This window comes from Mastigoproctus giganteus, chromosome 12, assembly GCF_048544385.1.
Source record: "Mastigoproctus giganteus isolate SK-2022 chromosome 12, ASM4854438v1, whole genome shotgun sequence".
Lineage (NCBI taxonomy): Eukaryota > Metazoa > Arthropoda > Arachnida > Uropygi > Thelyphonidae > Mastigoproctus > Mastigoproctus giganteus.
The window spans coordinates 131,099,239-131,114,888 of NC_143586.1; the positions used below are offsets into that span (position 1 = coordinate 131,099,239).

Below are 15,650 nucleotides of genomic sequence, written 5' to 3' on the forward strand. Positions count from 1 at the left end.
CAAATAACTCTTGAAATATCGCTATCCATATGCCATGCATTGTATATGAAGCACTGGTATTATGTTTATTACCATGTGCTCACTAGTTGAAGGAACAAAAAAAAACAACTAACTTTTTTTTTTATTATTATTCGTATTTGTAATGGCATATGATGAAAGAAAACAAGCTTATAAAGCATCAGCCAAAAAAAAGGAAAAAAACTTCCCATGTCACCTGTCCATCTACTCAGTAATTTGTCTAGTTCTTCCTTGAATTTATTCAAACTACCCACTTGTACAACAACAACAGATGGATGTTTATTCCAACCTGCTGACTGATCTTTGCCATCTGTCCTGTACCATCCTGCCGACCGGGCTAGCCGAGTGGGTAAAGTACCTGCCCGGCAACCCAAAGGTCGCGGGTTCGATTCCCGCCTCGGGCTTGGATCAAAGTACTGCAAAAACCTTGGGAGGTGCAATATGGCCACAGAAGCCGATACGCCAACAACTACCAAATCAAAAAAAAAAAAAAAAAAAAAAAAAATCTGTACCATCCTTCCTAAATTTGAATTTATGGCTCTCATGTGTGTAATCTGAGCAAGAGAAGGAATGCCATCAGGATTCAGTTGTTCAGTCGGTTCAAAGCCTTAAACACCTCAGTCGGGTTACCTTGAAGGTGCTAGTCTCCATATGCTGTAATTTGCAGAACTGAAGCCTTTCTTGGTAAGAACCCTACATTCACTTCAAAAATCTCATTGCCCTTCTCTGCATTGACCTATATGCAGTACTCAAGATGCAGCCTAACCTTTACTTTGTGCAAATGGATAATCACCTCCTCCCTGCTGGCAAAGTTCCTGTATATCATTGACAAAACCCAATGAGTTGTCCTGGAAGCCTGTCTGCATTGCTCGCAGAACTTCATATCTGACTGCACAATTGCTCCAGGTTTTTGTCAATTTCCGATACCCTGAGTGTAGTATTACACAGTTGGTACATTAATCCAGGATTACAGCTACCCATATGCAGTATCTTGCATTTTTCAGGGTTAAATGTCAGTGGCCATTTTTCAGCCAGTCTGCATAATGTTTCTAGATATTGTTACAGTAGTATACCTTGATTACTCTAATTAACCACTCTGCCAACCTTTGCATCATCTACACAATTAGACATTAAGCGTGGTATACCTTCATCTGTATCATTAATAAATATAGAAAACAACAATGGGCCCAGCACTAAACCTTCGGGAACTCCACTAATAATCACATTAATAACCACATTAATAACTCCACTAATGAACACATTAATCCACAAAGAGCAGTATTCATTAATAATCACTCTTCTGTCTTCTCCCACTCAAGCATCACTTTATCCATGGCATTAACTTGTCCTTAATGCTATATGGCTCCAATTTGTACAGAAGTCTTTTGTGTGAAACAGTGTCAAAATCTTTCCTGAAATCCAAGTACACGATATTGAAATTATTTTTTTGCATCCAGTTCCTTTGTTAATGCATCAGAGTATCCACTCAGATTGATCAGACAACGTTGATCCTTAAAAAATCCATGATCTGACTGCAGTTAATTGCATTCCTGTCTAGATGGCCCTACATACTTCTTTAACCGCTTACTCCATTATTTTCCCTGCAACAGAAGTTATGCTAACGGATCTATAATTATTCATGATCGCCCTTTGTGAATTGGGGATATGTTCACACATCTCCTGTCTATAAGGACCTCCCCTGAATCCAAAAATGTTCTCATAATGATGACTAGGGGTTTGCTTACTTCCTTTGCTGCCTCCCTTAATATAATTGGATAGATCTCATCCACCTCAGGTCCCTTTTTTATGTTTAGCTTCAACAATATATCTTCCCCTTTCCTTTCAGTTATCACAAAATCATTTAGTTTCCTGTTACTAAGGGAGCTAAATGATTAAGGATTTTAATAAAGGATTATTAAAATATAGATCCGTAATACAATAAAAATAATAATAATAATAAACTTTGACATCCCTTTCCCTAAAGAATTCTTGATGTGTGAATCATTATCAGGTCTGGTCTTCAAGTCAAAGGTTCACAGTCACTGCATTGCTCTGTGATTCCCAGAGCTTTCTGTCCTGGGGTAACTAGTCTGTTTCCAGAGGATCCTCTCGCAATGTGTCCAGCATACACCACCACCTTTTCATCACTTCTTTCAATAAGCTGTAATCACTTCCCATTCTTCTCCAAATTTCATTCCTCATTTTATCAGCCATTCAATTTTCAGCATTCTTCTAGCACGCCACATATCAAAAGCATTTATCTTAACTTTGCTTTCTTTTGTCAGAATCCAAGTTTCACACCCATATAGGAAGACAGACCAAACATAAATTATATATCCATATAGGAAGACAGACTAAACATTTTGAAACACAAATTTTCAACATTTGTGTTGAAAAGTTATGTTTGGAAATAAAACGTTGGGTACCCACCCACCCACTGAAGAAGGGCCAAATAGCCCTGAAACGGCATCAGGGGGAGCCTGATGATGATGTCCGGAGTTTCCAAGAATAGGTAACAACAGTCTTCCCCACTTGGGAAGCATTGCCTATTCAAAGAGTTTATGAGTATTTGAGTGGTGTGAGTTGAAGGAGTTTTATTTCCCTGCTTACAGTCTTTCTCATCAGCGCTTTGTGTTTCCAAAAAACTGCCTTTGCCATTCCAATTCTTGAACGAATCTCTTTGCTGCTCTTTCCATCTACTGTTATCAAACTTCCTAGGTATCTAAATTTTCTCACTTATTCTACTAACTTTCCAGTTTTTCTAATTTTACATTCTAAATTTTCTTTTTCACTGAATGCCATTATTTTTGTTTTGCTCACGTCTAATATCAAGCCATACTCTTCTCCCTTGTGTGAATTTTGTTAGATGCTCTCTTTAGTTCTGATTTACTTTCATTAATTACAGTAGAGCGTCAATAATCGGAACTAATTGGCACCAAGGGTAGTTTGGGCTTCTAATTTGTTCGGATTTTCAAACTTATCAAATATACAGTTCTGGAGACTAAAAAAAGGGTTTAGTAAGTTTAGAAATAAAAAACACTAAGTTGTACTTACATATTTTTATTCATAGGTAACAAAACAAATGGAACTTTCAGCCACAATAACACATATATATAGGCTTTTAACGGAAAATAATTACTTATTTTTTCCTGCACCATTTTCAAACTTCATTTCTTGGTTGCCAGATCTCTCTTTCTCTCTTTTCAGCAAGAGTAATTGAGTTGGACGGTATTCAGCTTGTTGCTTGTAGCTAGCCCTCATGGGTAGCACAGTTGGTAGAATCACCGTCATCCCCACCCCTGGTTTAAAAGACCTGAGTTCAAGTCCCGTCGATAAAGGAGGAATTTTTATGGGCCTTTTTCACAAGGTGGCTTAATTAATCGGTCTGAGGTGAGGTTTAGATTGGTTTTCTCCCCGAAACTCAGGTTTTTTGTCCAGCAAACAGAAAATTGACCACAGAACACGCAATTTACAGACAGTATACACAGAGCAATATGGCTTTAGTTGTTGATGCTCCCAGAACCAAACTACAACAACAACAAACCATCTTCGAGGGATGGGTCATTAGCTGTTCTCGTGAATTTTTTTTTGCACCATCATCTGAATCAAGTTTCGATGTAAACTTCAAAAATTTTTCCTTGTTGTTTTTAATTTCTGTTATGGTTGACTTTCCAACCTCATAAAATTTTGCTAACAATCTCAATTTTTGATTTAATTTTTAAAAATTTCTGCTTCCTTTTTTTTGTCCAGCAAACAGAAAATTGACCACAGAACACGCAATTTACAGACGGCTTTAGTTGTTGGCTAAAGACAAAGAAGAAGAAGACCATAACTACAGTACTGTAAAATAAAACTCTAAATGTTCAGAATCTTCATTCCTATATCCAAACTTCATAAACATTTTACTCCGTATCTCACTTGTATTGTGTTAGTTGCAATTTCTGTGTGCCATGTTCTTTGTTATTGATTGACGCTTATCTTTTTTACTGTTTTAGATTTTACAACCCAAAAAAAAAAAAAAATGTCAGGCAACAGAAATATCAGATTACAAAGTGTTATGTTTAGTTAGTACTGTATCTATATTAATTAAGGTATGTACATAAGCATAAATTATTTTTATTTTGCTAACCTGTGGATAATATTCTTCCGATTTTCATGTATCATTTAATTTTGTTAATTGGTAAGGTAAAATAAAAGTATAAATTTGTACTTTATATCTTCATTTTTATAGCCCGTGGATAATATTCCTCCAATTTTCACTTATTGCAATTGCCATTTAATAGAATCAAACTTGTGTAAGACATAAACTTCACCAGGCACTAGTCTTGTGGAGCATGTAGTCAACAAAGAAAATCCTCTTTGAATCCCAGAAAAATGTTGTGCCAATATTCCTGACAGATGATCATTTAGGTCATTTTGAAGTAGAATGGCCTGGTTTATGTCATTAATCACCCTTCTACCTTTAAATCAACAGAAATCTTTAACAGTATCTGGTTCATGGGTGATGATCAGGTCTAGAATATTCTTTACCCTTGTACTTTCCCTGACATGATACAAATAACAATCATCTAGTTGATTTTAAAATTTTGTTCCCCATGTCGAGTTTCCTTCCCATTTGCTCCAATCAATTAGAGGCAAATTAAAATCACCATAATAAGACATTCACACTTATTTGTCCATTCCATTTGCATGTAGAGGCTCTCATCATAATCTTCATAATCACTTGGCCTGTCGATTACTCCCATTCTCATTATACCTTTGTTTCCAACTATCTCACACCATACAGATTCTACACCGATGATCCAAAACGTGATCACCTACCTAATATGATGTTGGTCATATTAGGTAGGTCATATTAGCCAAAACAGCTCGTACCTGGCAAGGCATGGACACTGCAAGATTTCTAAATGTGTCTTGTGGTATCTGGTACCAACGCATAACCAGCAGATCCTTTAACTTCTGTAAGGTCTGTGGTTGAGACGCCGCAGATCGGACCACAGATGCTCGACGGGATTGATGTCTGGGGATTTTGGAGGCCAAGGCAATACCTAGAAATCTTCCTCATGTTCTGCAAACCAGTCTCAGGCGAGTGGTATGGCACATTATCCTGCTGAAAGATACCACCGCCAGAGGGGAAGACCATTCATGAAAGGGTGCACCTGGTTAGCAATGATGTTTAGGTAAGGTGTAAGGTATGTTAGTGTCTGGCGGCTCCTGGGATTTCTCCCCTCTCCGCGGGTGTACATTATATCGGGGCTAGAGATTTGAAGTGTGTGGGGGTTGTGCCCTTTGTTCCTCCGATCTATTAGCCGCCGGGTCCCACTAGGGGCTTGGCGTTACCACACCGTACCATGGGGAGGCTGACCGGGTGTACCACTGATGCTCGAGTACTCTGGCGAGTCCTGCCACCTACTTTCCTGGGATTTCAGTGGCTAGGACCAGATTTGAGAATAAGATGATTGCTGTTTCTTGAGCAACAGTTGTAATTTTAACAGATCGTAGGGTTGTTCACTGGTAACTTGTTCTAGGACCAAATAGGTTGGGCAATAACTTTGATGTATTTAGATTTAGACCTGTGGGGTATATACATATGAATGTTGTGCCAGAAAAACACACATACACTTGGTCGTCAACGTATGACCGGCCGCACTTACGACTACAAAAAAAAAAACAAATAATAAATAAACAAATAAATTAATAATAAATCAGGAAGTCACTGCTGAGGACACCCATAACCCAGGTGAGGAAGCACATCGATGACCGGAGGCCTGAGGACACCACTAGGCACATACACTCAGTTGCTCTCTCTCACATACACTCAGTCGCTTTCAAGCATCTGTTGCGTGTGGTGTATTAATTAAAATTCTACTGAAATACCCATAAAATGTTTAGTTAAAGGAAAATGAATTCATCTACATATATGCCAGCTAAGAAGTCAAGGAAAACTATTGATTTAGAGTGTAAAATTAAAGTTATCCAGCAGTATGAAGGTGGAAAGAAAGTGAATACAATAGCACGTGACTTGAAGTTATCACATTCCATGGTATCGACGATTCTTCTTCTTCTTTGGTCCTTAGCTGGCAGCTGGGGGAGGCGGTTGGCCACGCAACCAGTATGCTGCTGTAGGTGCCGCAGGGTTTCGGACTTGCTCTGTGATGTTCTTCCATACCTTACGATCCATGGCTTCAGTCCTGGCCTGGTTAAGGTCGAGACGTCGGCTCTTCAAGTCATCTTCCACTTGCTTGGCCCACGATTTCCTAGGTGCGGTCCGTTGGATGCTCCATTGGGTGGGTCGTTGTCTCCAAAGGAGTGTGGATGGTATTCTGTTCGTGCCCATTCTACATACGTGGCCAAACCATCTGAGCCTTCGCTTCTGGATTTGGTCGGCAATGGTTGGTTGCTGTTGGCATCTGGCGCGGATGGTATCATTAGTGATGCGGTCACGAAGAGAGATGCCCAAGATCTGCCGCAGGCATCGCATTTGGAATACCTCAAGTTTGTTCAAATCTAACTTGAGACAAATCCATGTTTCCGATCCGTAAAGAAGAATGGGCAGGATCAAAGTCCGGAAGAGTCGGATTTTAGTCTTTGTGGAAATGTTGGTCCTCTTCCACAGACACCATTTGAGCGAGGCGAACGCAGTGGCCGCCTGTCCAATTCTGCTGTGAATTTCCATGGTGGATGCAACTTTCTTCTCCTGGACCAGCGACCCAAGGTATTTAAAGTTCTGCACTTGCTCGATCTGGACGCCTTCGAGATAGATGGTGGCTTGCGACCCATCTGTTGTCAGGGCCTTTGTCTTACCAGCATTGATCTTCAAACCGTATGGCCGGGCAATGCGGGCAATGTCGTAGAGGATTTCCGTGGCTTCAGCGTCGTTACCGGCAAGGATAGCACTATCATCAGCAATCATCAGGTCAGTCACATAGTGATCCTTGTCATATTGTATGCCCTGTCTGTTTCTGAATGCTTGCCTCATAATGGCGTCGACCACGATGTTGAAAAGCAACGGGAGGCTACATCCCCTTGGCGGACTCCAGTTTGGATGGTAAATTCCTCAGATAAATCGTTCTGGATGCGCACCTGGCTGGTTAAACCGTTGTATGCAGTTTGGAGGAGTGTGATGACTTTTCGAGGTACATGTTCAACCTCTAGTAGTTTCCATAAGGCAGGCCGGTGGACACAGTCGAAAGCAGACTTAAAGTCAATGAAAACAATGACGGTTCGCTGTCCACACCGGATCCTCTCCTCCATCAGCTGACGAATGGCAAAGATTTGATCACAGCATCCTCGCCCGGGTCTAAATCCTGCCTGTTCTTCTCGACTGGTTTGCTCGCGATGTTTTTGCAGTCTTGACTGGATAATCTTCATAAAGACCTTTCCAATGATGGAAAGGAGGCTGATGCCACGGTAGTTCTTGCAGTCCCGGTTATCACCTTTCTTGTGGATTGGTACGATAATGGCTTTCCTCCATGTTAACGGAATTTGTTCAGTGCACCAGATGGTTTTGAGGAGTGAGTGTAGTCGGCGAAGCATATTTCGATATCTACTTTATCATATTTTGGTATCGACGATATTTAAGGACAAAGAAAGAATTCGGGAAGCTGTGAAAGGTCCTGCACTTATTAAGTCTACAATTTTAACCAAACGACAGGGACCCATCCATGAAATGGAGAAATTGTTGTTTATGTGAATGGAAGGTTTAATACAAAAAAATACACCCATGAGCCTTCACACAGTGGAAGCGAAGGCTTGAAGTTTGTTTCAGAGTTTAAAATCACGTGCCAGAGACGATTATGCAGAAGATTTTCAGGCTAGTACTGGGTGGTTTAAGCGTTTTAAAAAAAGATTTGCTTTGCATAATGTACATGTCACAGGAGAAGCAGGAAGTGCAGATAAAGATGGAGCCAAAAAATTCGTTGATAGTTTCGACTCTTTAATCAAAGAAGAAGGTTATCTACCGGAACAAATATTCAACGTAGATGAAACCAGCTTGCAATGGAAACGCATGCCTAATCGTATGTACATACACCAAGAAGCAAAAAGGATGCCAGGATTCAAAGCTTTTAAGGATCGGTTAACTTTGTTGCTTGGTGGGAATGCTGCGGGTTTTAAGCTGAAGCCTTATCTCATTTATCATTCAGAAAACCCCTCGTGCATTTAAGCACATCAACAAGCACACACTGCCCATTTACTACCATTCGAACCCTAAAGCTTGGATGCCTCAAGCACTGTTCGAAGACTGGTTCATGAACTGCTTCATTCCCCAGGCTCGTGAATATTGTGCGGTTATGGACAATGCCAGGGGCATTATCCATAACTACACCCCCCCCCTCATCTGGACAACCTTCATCATGATGTTATAGTGGTTTTTATGCCACCTAACATAAACCGCTCTTATTCAACCAATGGATCAGGTTATTTCAGCATTCAAGGCTCACTATCTCACAAGCCATCGAAGTGATAGATTCTGATGCTGATTTATCTTTGCGAGACATTTGAAAGCAGTACAACATTCTTCAGTGTATCAAGAATATTTCGGCCGCATGGGAATGTGTAGCAAAGAATTGTATGTCGGGAATTTAGAAATAGAAGACGTAGAGGAGTTGCTAGATTGTGAGACAAAAGAACTTTCAGATGAAGAGTTGATTAAATTGGAAGCACAGAGAGTGGCACAAGAAAAAGCGAGAGAGGAAGAAGAGGAGCCAGAAAAGAAATTCATTGCAAAGGGTTTATCAGATTCTTTTTCGCAACCGAATAAAGCTCTCGCCAATTTCGGAGCAATGGACTCTAATGTCAAACGATTTACAAAGGTTGAACATATCATTCAAGATGCTGTGCGTTGCTGTCGTGAGATATATGAAGAAAAAAAGAAACAAACTGTTTAAACAAAGCTCAGCATGTTTCTCATCAAGAAAGCATCTCCTACCTCAACCCAAGAACATGACCCTGACGATCCACAACCCAGCACAAGCAAAGATTAAAAATTTATTTTGTAAATTTCATTTGTATTAATTTTTACATTAATTTTAGATTGTAATTTTGTGTTTACAGTACATTATGTGCAGTATTATTTTTCACTGTATGTATAATATAATTATAGATTGTAGTTTTGTATTTTTATAAACAGTATGAATAATAAACCATTTAAAATGCAGAGAACGTTTGAATTTAACCTCATAGAGAGAGTTAGCCTAGGCATAGAAACGAAGGTATGTACAGTATCGCTAAGTAAAAGATAAAAACATTACTGTATTGAAAAATAAAAGATGATAAAAATTTAAAAGATTATAAAAATAAATTATAAAGATGATAAAAAGTTTAGAAAGGTTAAAAAATACTGTTAATAAATATATGGCTGACATACGACCTGTCAGTCAGAACAGAAGTCTGGGTTTGCGATCCTGGACATACCCGAGCTACAACTTATATCTTGTATTGTCTTTAAGCTGTCCTACACCCTTCGTTCTTATTTCTCTGAAATTATTAGGGTAATCCGAGGCTGTGGGAGAAACTATTTCTTATTTGTACTACTATATTTTTGTCTTTATGCAGTTCAGGTTCTATTATTCCTACGCTATTAGTTTTTATTCTTCCTACTAACTGCATGTTTGTCTTTGCGTTAACTTTAATTAATTAATTATTTATTTATTTATTTTTACCATATCCATCACATAGGGGTCACCACATATATACTCACTAGAGGGATTATTATTTCATAACGACTAGTTGTTACATTATGTTCTGGATACGGTAGATATGCCCTATACTTTACATTTATTCTTATTTTAATTATTATGTTCTCTGTCAGGTCAACAATGTTCAATATATGATTACATTTATAATATCTTCCTTTTGATTCAAAAATTTTTAGCTACGTTTTTTTGATTTAGATTCAAATTACTTAATCTCTGGATTTTTTATATTTTATATATCTTAGTAGATATTGATCATTACAGAAACAGAGAACTCCTTGTGATTTTTTGCCTTCAGTCTGGGTGGTTGGCCCTAGTTGAAGTCATCTAGATTGTGGGTAGATAATGATAAGTTCTGTGTGTGTGTGTGTGTATATATATATATATATATATATATATATTTTTTTTTTTATATATATATATATATATCCTTTGCGTTTCTTTGAATCCAACATGGTATTGTCTGCTTAAATTACCTTCTATATTATTATCTTCAATATTATACAAAATATTTTATATATATATAAAACACTATTGTGTAAGAGAAAAGTAAGGGAGGGAGGCGGAAGACTGTTAGGTAGGAAACAGAAGGAAGAGACCGACAGGGAAGATGGCCCCTGATGACAGTGTGGCATGCCCAGTGCCTCACCAGAGGGAAGAGTGGAGTGGCAGGTGAACAAAAAACCACCGCCCACACACAAAAAAAAAAAAAAAATCATTGTGTAAGAGAAAAATTGGGGGGGGGGGGAAGGACTTTCTTGTTCCCTACTAAAAGGTACCCTTGATCTGAGAAGACCACCCCAAATCAAGGTCAACAGTGTTACAGTAAAACTAAAAACAGAGCTTAAATATCTAGGTTTGATCTTAGAAAAAAATCATTCCTTCACCTCTCATCTAGACTAACTCAGGAATGATTTTTTTCTAAGATCAAACCTAGATATTTAAGCTCTGTTTTTAGTTTTACTGTAACACTGTTGACCTTGATTTGGGGTGGTCTTCTCAGATCAAGGGTACCTTTTAGTAGGAAACAAGAAAGAAGCCAAAAAAAAAAGAGAGAAAGCGAGAGGTACCTCACAAGTGCAGGGTAGGTCAGTAGGGCCAGTCAGTAGGAGTCGACAACTTGGTGGAAATTCAGCAGCATTGAGTGCTGCTATGGTGGATGGGGCATGTTCGGGAAGGTCTAGTCCAGGTGTCATCATTGGGACTCCGTTTGGTGAGTCTGTGTCACATTCAGACTGAAGGCTGGTCCAGTAGTCCATGATAACGAATAGTGGAGTGATCAAAACCAGAAGTCCAAGATATGATGGTCAAGTCCAGGGATCGATGATAAATCTCTTCTTAATGAGATGTGTCACGTCCGGTGGGGAGAAGTTGGTCTAGGAATCAGTGATGAGGAATTTGTCAAGGTGTGTGTGGACCCTGTCTTTGATTGCACTGCTAGTGTTGTCCCAACCAAGTGGGGAGACCAGTTGACTACTTGAGATGTGAGGGATCAAGTTGGGTTCTGTACTCCAGATGGTTTGTTGGTCAAGTCTTGTGTAAGTTGGTCCAAGGCATTAGCATCCATGGCTCAGTGATGTGCAGCAATCACTGACTGCCAACAATGTGTTGGCAGTCAGTGATTGCTGCACATATAGTAGGAACAGATAGTAGGAAACAAGAAAGAAGCCAAAAAAAAAAAGAGAGAAAGCGAGAGGTACCTCACAAGTGCAGGGTAGGTACAGCCAGCACGGCCAGTCAGTAGGAGTCGACAACTTGGTGGAAATTCAGCAGCATTGAGTGCTGCTATGGTGGATGGGTCATGTTCGGGAAGGTCTAGTCCAGGTGTCATCATTGGGACTCCGTTTGGTGAGCCTGTGTCACATTCAGACTGAAGGCTGGTCCAGTAGTCCATGATAACGAATAGTGGAGTGATCAAAACCAGAAGTCCAAGATATGATGGTCAAGTCCAGGGATCGATGATAAATCTCTTCTTAATGAGATGTGTCACGTCCGGTGGGGAGAAGTTGGTCTAGGAATCAGTGATGAGGAATTTGTCAAGGTGTGTGTGGACCCTGTCTTTGATTGCACTGCTAGTGTTGTCCCAACCAAGTGGGGAGACCAGTTGACTACTTGAGATGTGAGGGATCAAGTTGGGTTCTGTACTCCAGATGGTTTGTTGGTCAAGTCTTGACCAACAAACCATCTGGTCCAAGGCATTAGCATCCATGGCTCAGTGATGTGCAGCAATCACTGACTGCCAACAATGGCAGTCATGGTTGTTTTGACCTTTGATTCGGATACTATGGTGGTGGTGGTGGCGCTTTCTGTCTGGTAAATAGGTTCATTGCAAATTGAGTCAGGGCTCGGTAAGTTTCTTCATTCAGTAGGGTGAGGTGTTCTTGATTTTGGTAGTTGAAGCGTAGTTTCATTATTAGAATCTTCCTGAAGTCCTCTTAGATTTCACAGCTCTGGGCAAGGTGCTCCCATGTCTGGTCCTCTCCACAGCGGGGTGAGTCTGAAATTATGAAGTCACATAGTTTTTTTTCTGGAAGGAGCCATGTCCAGTGAGGGAGTAGGAGGCCCTGTCATCCGGGAGTAATATTTTGGTAACAGCGCCTTTAATTGAGGTCTGCCATCTTTCTTGCCAGGTGTCAGATGTTCATTAAGTCTTTTCAGCGCTTCTATTATTTGTTGGGTCAGTGGTGAAACCGGCGCAGATAACTGCTCTTCCTTTGGCTAATTGGTAGAGCAACCCATGAAGAACAATCTCCAGGTCCAGTGGAAGAGATCCAGTGAGAACCTGGAGCACATGGGTACTGACAGTGCGACAGGCATGCGAGGACAGAAGGAGAAGAGAGTACTGGATAGTTCCTAGGCACGATCTGTTTACAACTGTATTGGCCTTCTTGTACCAGACTCCAGAGGCATAGATGATAACCGGGATGAAAACTGCCTTATAGAAGAGGGAGAGCGTTCTCTTCTTTAAGCCCCAGTCCTTCCGGGCAACTCTTGAGACTTGGGCAGCATACTTCCTGATCTTAATCCTGAGTTAGTCTAGATGAGAGGTGAAGGAATGATTTTTTTCTAAGATCAAACCTAGATATTTAAGCTCTGTTTTTAGTTTTACTGTAACACTGTTGACCTTGATTTGGGGTGGTCTTCTCAGATCAAGGGTACCTTTTAGTAGGATCGAATTGGTTTTCTCTGGGGAGATCTTTAGGTTGTTATGCTCTGCCCAAGCTTGAAGGGTGTGGATGGCCCGGTTGGCAGTTGGGCTCTGTTATTGGCAGAAAAGAGCATGACCAGGTCATCTGCGTAGGCCTGGGTCTGTACATTATTGAGTTTGGTGTTCAATCATCCAGCACCAAATTCCAGAGGAGAGGCCCCAGGACAGACTCCTGAGGGCATCCCTGAAGACTGGTCTGAAGACGCTGCAGTGGGGAGCGGACACGATAACTCGCCAGTCCTGGAGATAGGTGTTGATGCATTTATATAAGTTTTCTGGGACTTGCGCCTTCCGGACCTGCCCAGGACGCTGGGCCACCAGAGGGAATCGATGACACCAGCAAAGTTGAAGGAGATTAGTGGAAAGTATTTGGATCGAATTGGTTTTCTCTGGGGAGATCTTTAGGTTGTTATGCTCTGCCCAAGCTTGAAGGGTGGGGATGGCCCAGTTGGCAGTTGGGCTCTGTTATTGGCAGAAAAGAGCATGACCAGGTCATCTGCATAGGCCTGGGTCTGTACATTATTGAGTTTAGTGTTCAATCATCCAGCACCAAATTCCAGAGGAGAGGCCCCAGGACAGACCCCTGAGGGCATCCCTGAAGATGCTGCAGTGGGGAGCAGACACGATAACTCGTTGGTCCTGGAGATAGGTGTTGATGCATTTATATAAGTTTTCTGGGACTTGCACCTTCCGGACCTGCCCAGGACGCTGGGCCACCAGAGGGAATCGATGACACCAGCAAAGTTGAAGGAGATTAGTAGAAAGTATTTGGAGTTGCAATTGGTAGTAGCCTCAATGATTGTTTCCAGTGCATCTACCATGGAGCGTCCTTTCTGGAAACCGTACTGGTTAGGCGAGGAGAGACCAGCATCATTATAGTGGGCTTCTATTCTATGGGAGATCATCCGTTCAAAAAGTTTGCTGAAGATTGGCAGCAGTGCAATGGACCGGTAAGATTGTGGCAGATCATGTGGTTTGGTTGCATTCTTCAATATAAGTCTAATGGTTGTGGTCCTCTACTGTGTGTGTGTGGGGAAGAATCCTTGGTGGAGACAGTGGTATAACAGATTGAGTATGGTAGTGGGAATAAGTTCAATGGCTTTCTGGATCAAGCATGTCTCTGCCGGGAGCCTTCTTGTTTCTGATTCTAGATGCAGCTAAGTTGAGCTCGGTTGGGGTGTGAAGGGTTGTTCAGTTGCAGTTGTGTGATATGTTTCATTTTCCGTGCAGGGCTGTAGCTGTTCCGTTGTGTGTGGGTCAACAGGCCGCTGGAATGTAGCGTCTGAAATATTATTGATAGGGTCTTGCCACGATCTGGTGTAGTGTGTACGGGAAAGAATCTTTGGTGGAGACAGTGGTTTAACAGATTGAGTATGGTAGTGGGAATAAGTTCAATCTGGACGATTTCTGAATCGAACATCTCTCTGCCCGGAGCCTTCTTGTTTCTGATTCTAGATGCAGCTAAGTTGAACTCGGTTGGGGTGAAGGGTTCTTCAATTGCAGTTGTGCGATATGTTTCATTTTCCATGCAGAGCTGTAGTTGTTCCGTTGTGTGTGGTTGCTGGAATGTAGCGTTTGGAATATTATTGATAGTGTCTTGCCACGATCTGGTGTAGAGTCCATTCGGTAATTTTGTGGTTGATGCGACCTCGCCTCTGGGAAGCTTGTTAGTGGTCACTTTGTACACAATCCCCCAGGGGTCGGCGTTCCCTCCAGTGCTTACCAGGGCTTCCCATGAGCGCCTTTTGCACTGTTTTATTGTTGTGGTGTACTGGTTCCTGCAAAGCCTCTGTTTCTTCAGGAGGCCATGTTCTTCTTGCACGTTGATAGCATTTTCGTCAGTAAATGACTTCGCGTCTAAGAGCCTGGTGTTCTGGTGACCACCAGGGGACAGGACCACGTGTGAATCTCTTCTTTTTGATAGCCTTGTTTGCAGCATTAGTGATGAGCTGTGTAATTGCGCATTGATGCTGGTCTGGGCTGAGGCAGCTAGGATTGAAGCGGCTGGCTGCACTGGTCAATTCCTCCTTAAAAAAGGTTCCAGTCAGCCTTATTCAGGGCATATCTTCTTCGTTGAGTTCAGTTGGTTGGTTGAGTGACTAGTGAACGGTGTAGTTGGAATGTTAGTACCCTGTGGTCAGAGGTTGTCCAGTCCTCACAGACTGTCCTGGGAGCAAGGTGCTGAACAATGGAGCTTGAGGCTAAGGTGACATCTATGGTAGCTTCCCACAGGGTGCTGGAGAAAGTTGGCAGGCAGTTAGGTTTGTTTAGAATAACCAGGTTGCTGTTAGACAAGTAGTCTTCAAGACGTTGGCCATTTCTATTTCCTCTGTGATTTTTTGAGTTCGGCTGTGCCAGGCTGGAGACCTGCAGTTAACATCAGCCCCTACAATGAGTTTTGCATTTGGCATTTGTAGCTGGATAGTCTGTAGATATCGGGTGACAGGAAGAATATCTTCCCCCGGTCGACAGTATATCAAAACTAAGTAGAATTGCCCCAATGGTGAAATTACATGGGCGCACACAGCCCAGCTAGTACACAGATCAGTGATTTTGGTGACAGTCAGTTCGGGATTGCAAACGGCGATCGCAGCCCAGGGTGTGTCATCATCAACCTGGACCACTTTAAATCTCAAGGGGTAGCCTTTTACCTCCTTGTTATGAGTGTATGGCTCCTGAAGGAACAGCACATCTAAGTTCTCTTCATCTGCCTTTTTGACCAGTTGTGC

General features: G+C 41.4%; 1 protein-coding gene across 5 annotated transcripts in view; it reads left to right on the top strand.

Moving 5' to 3' along the window:
* LOC150077431 (uncharacterized) overlaps positions 1–15,650 on the top strand; it is a 284,193-nt gene that overhangs the window by 149,529 nt on the left and 119,014 nt on the right. The window lies entirely within an intron of this gene.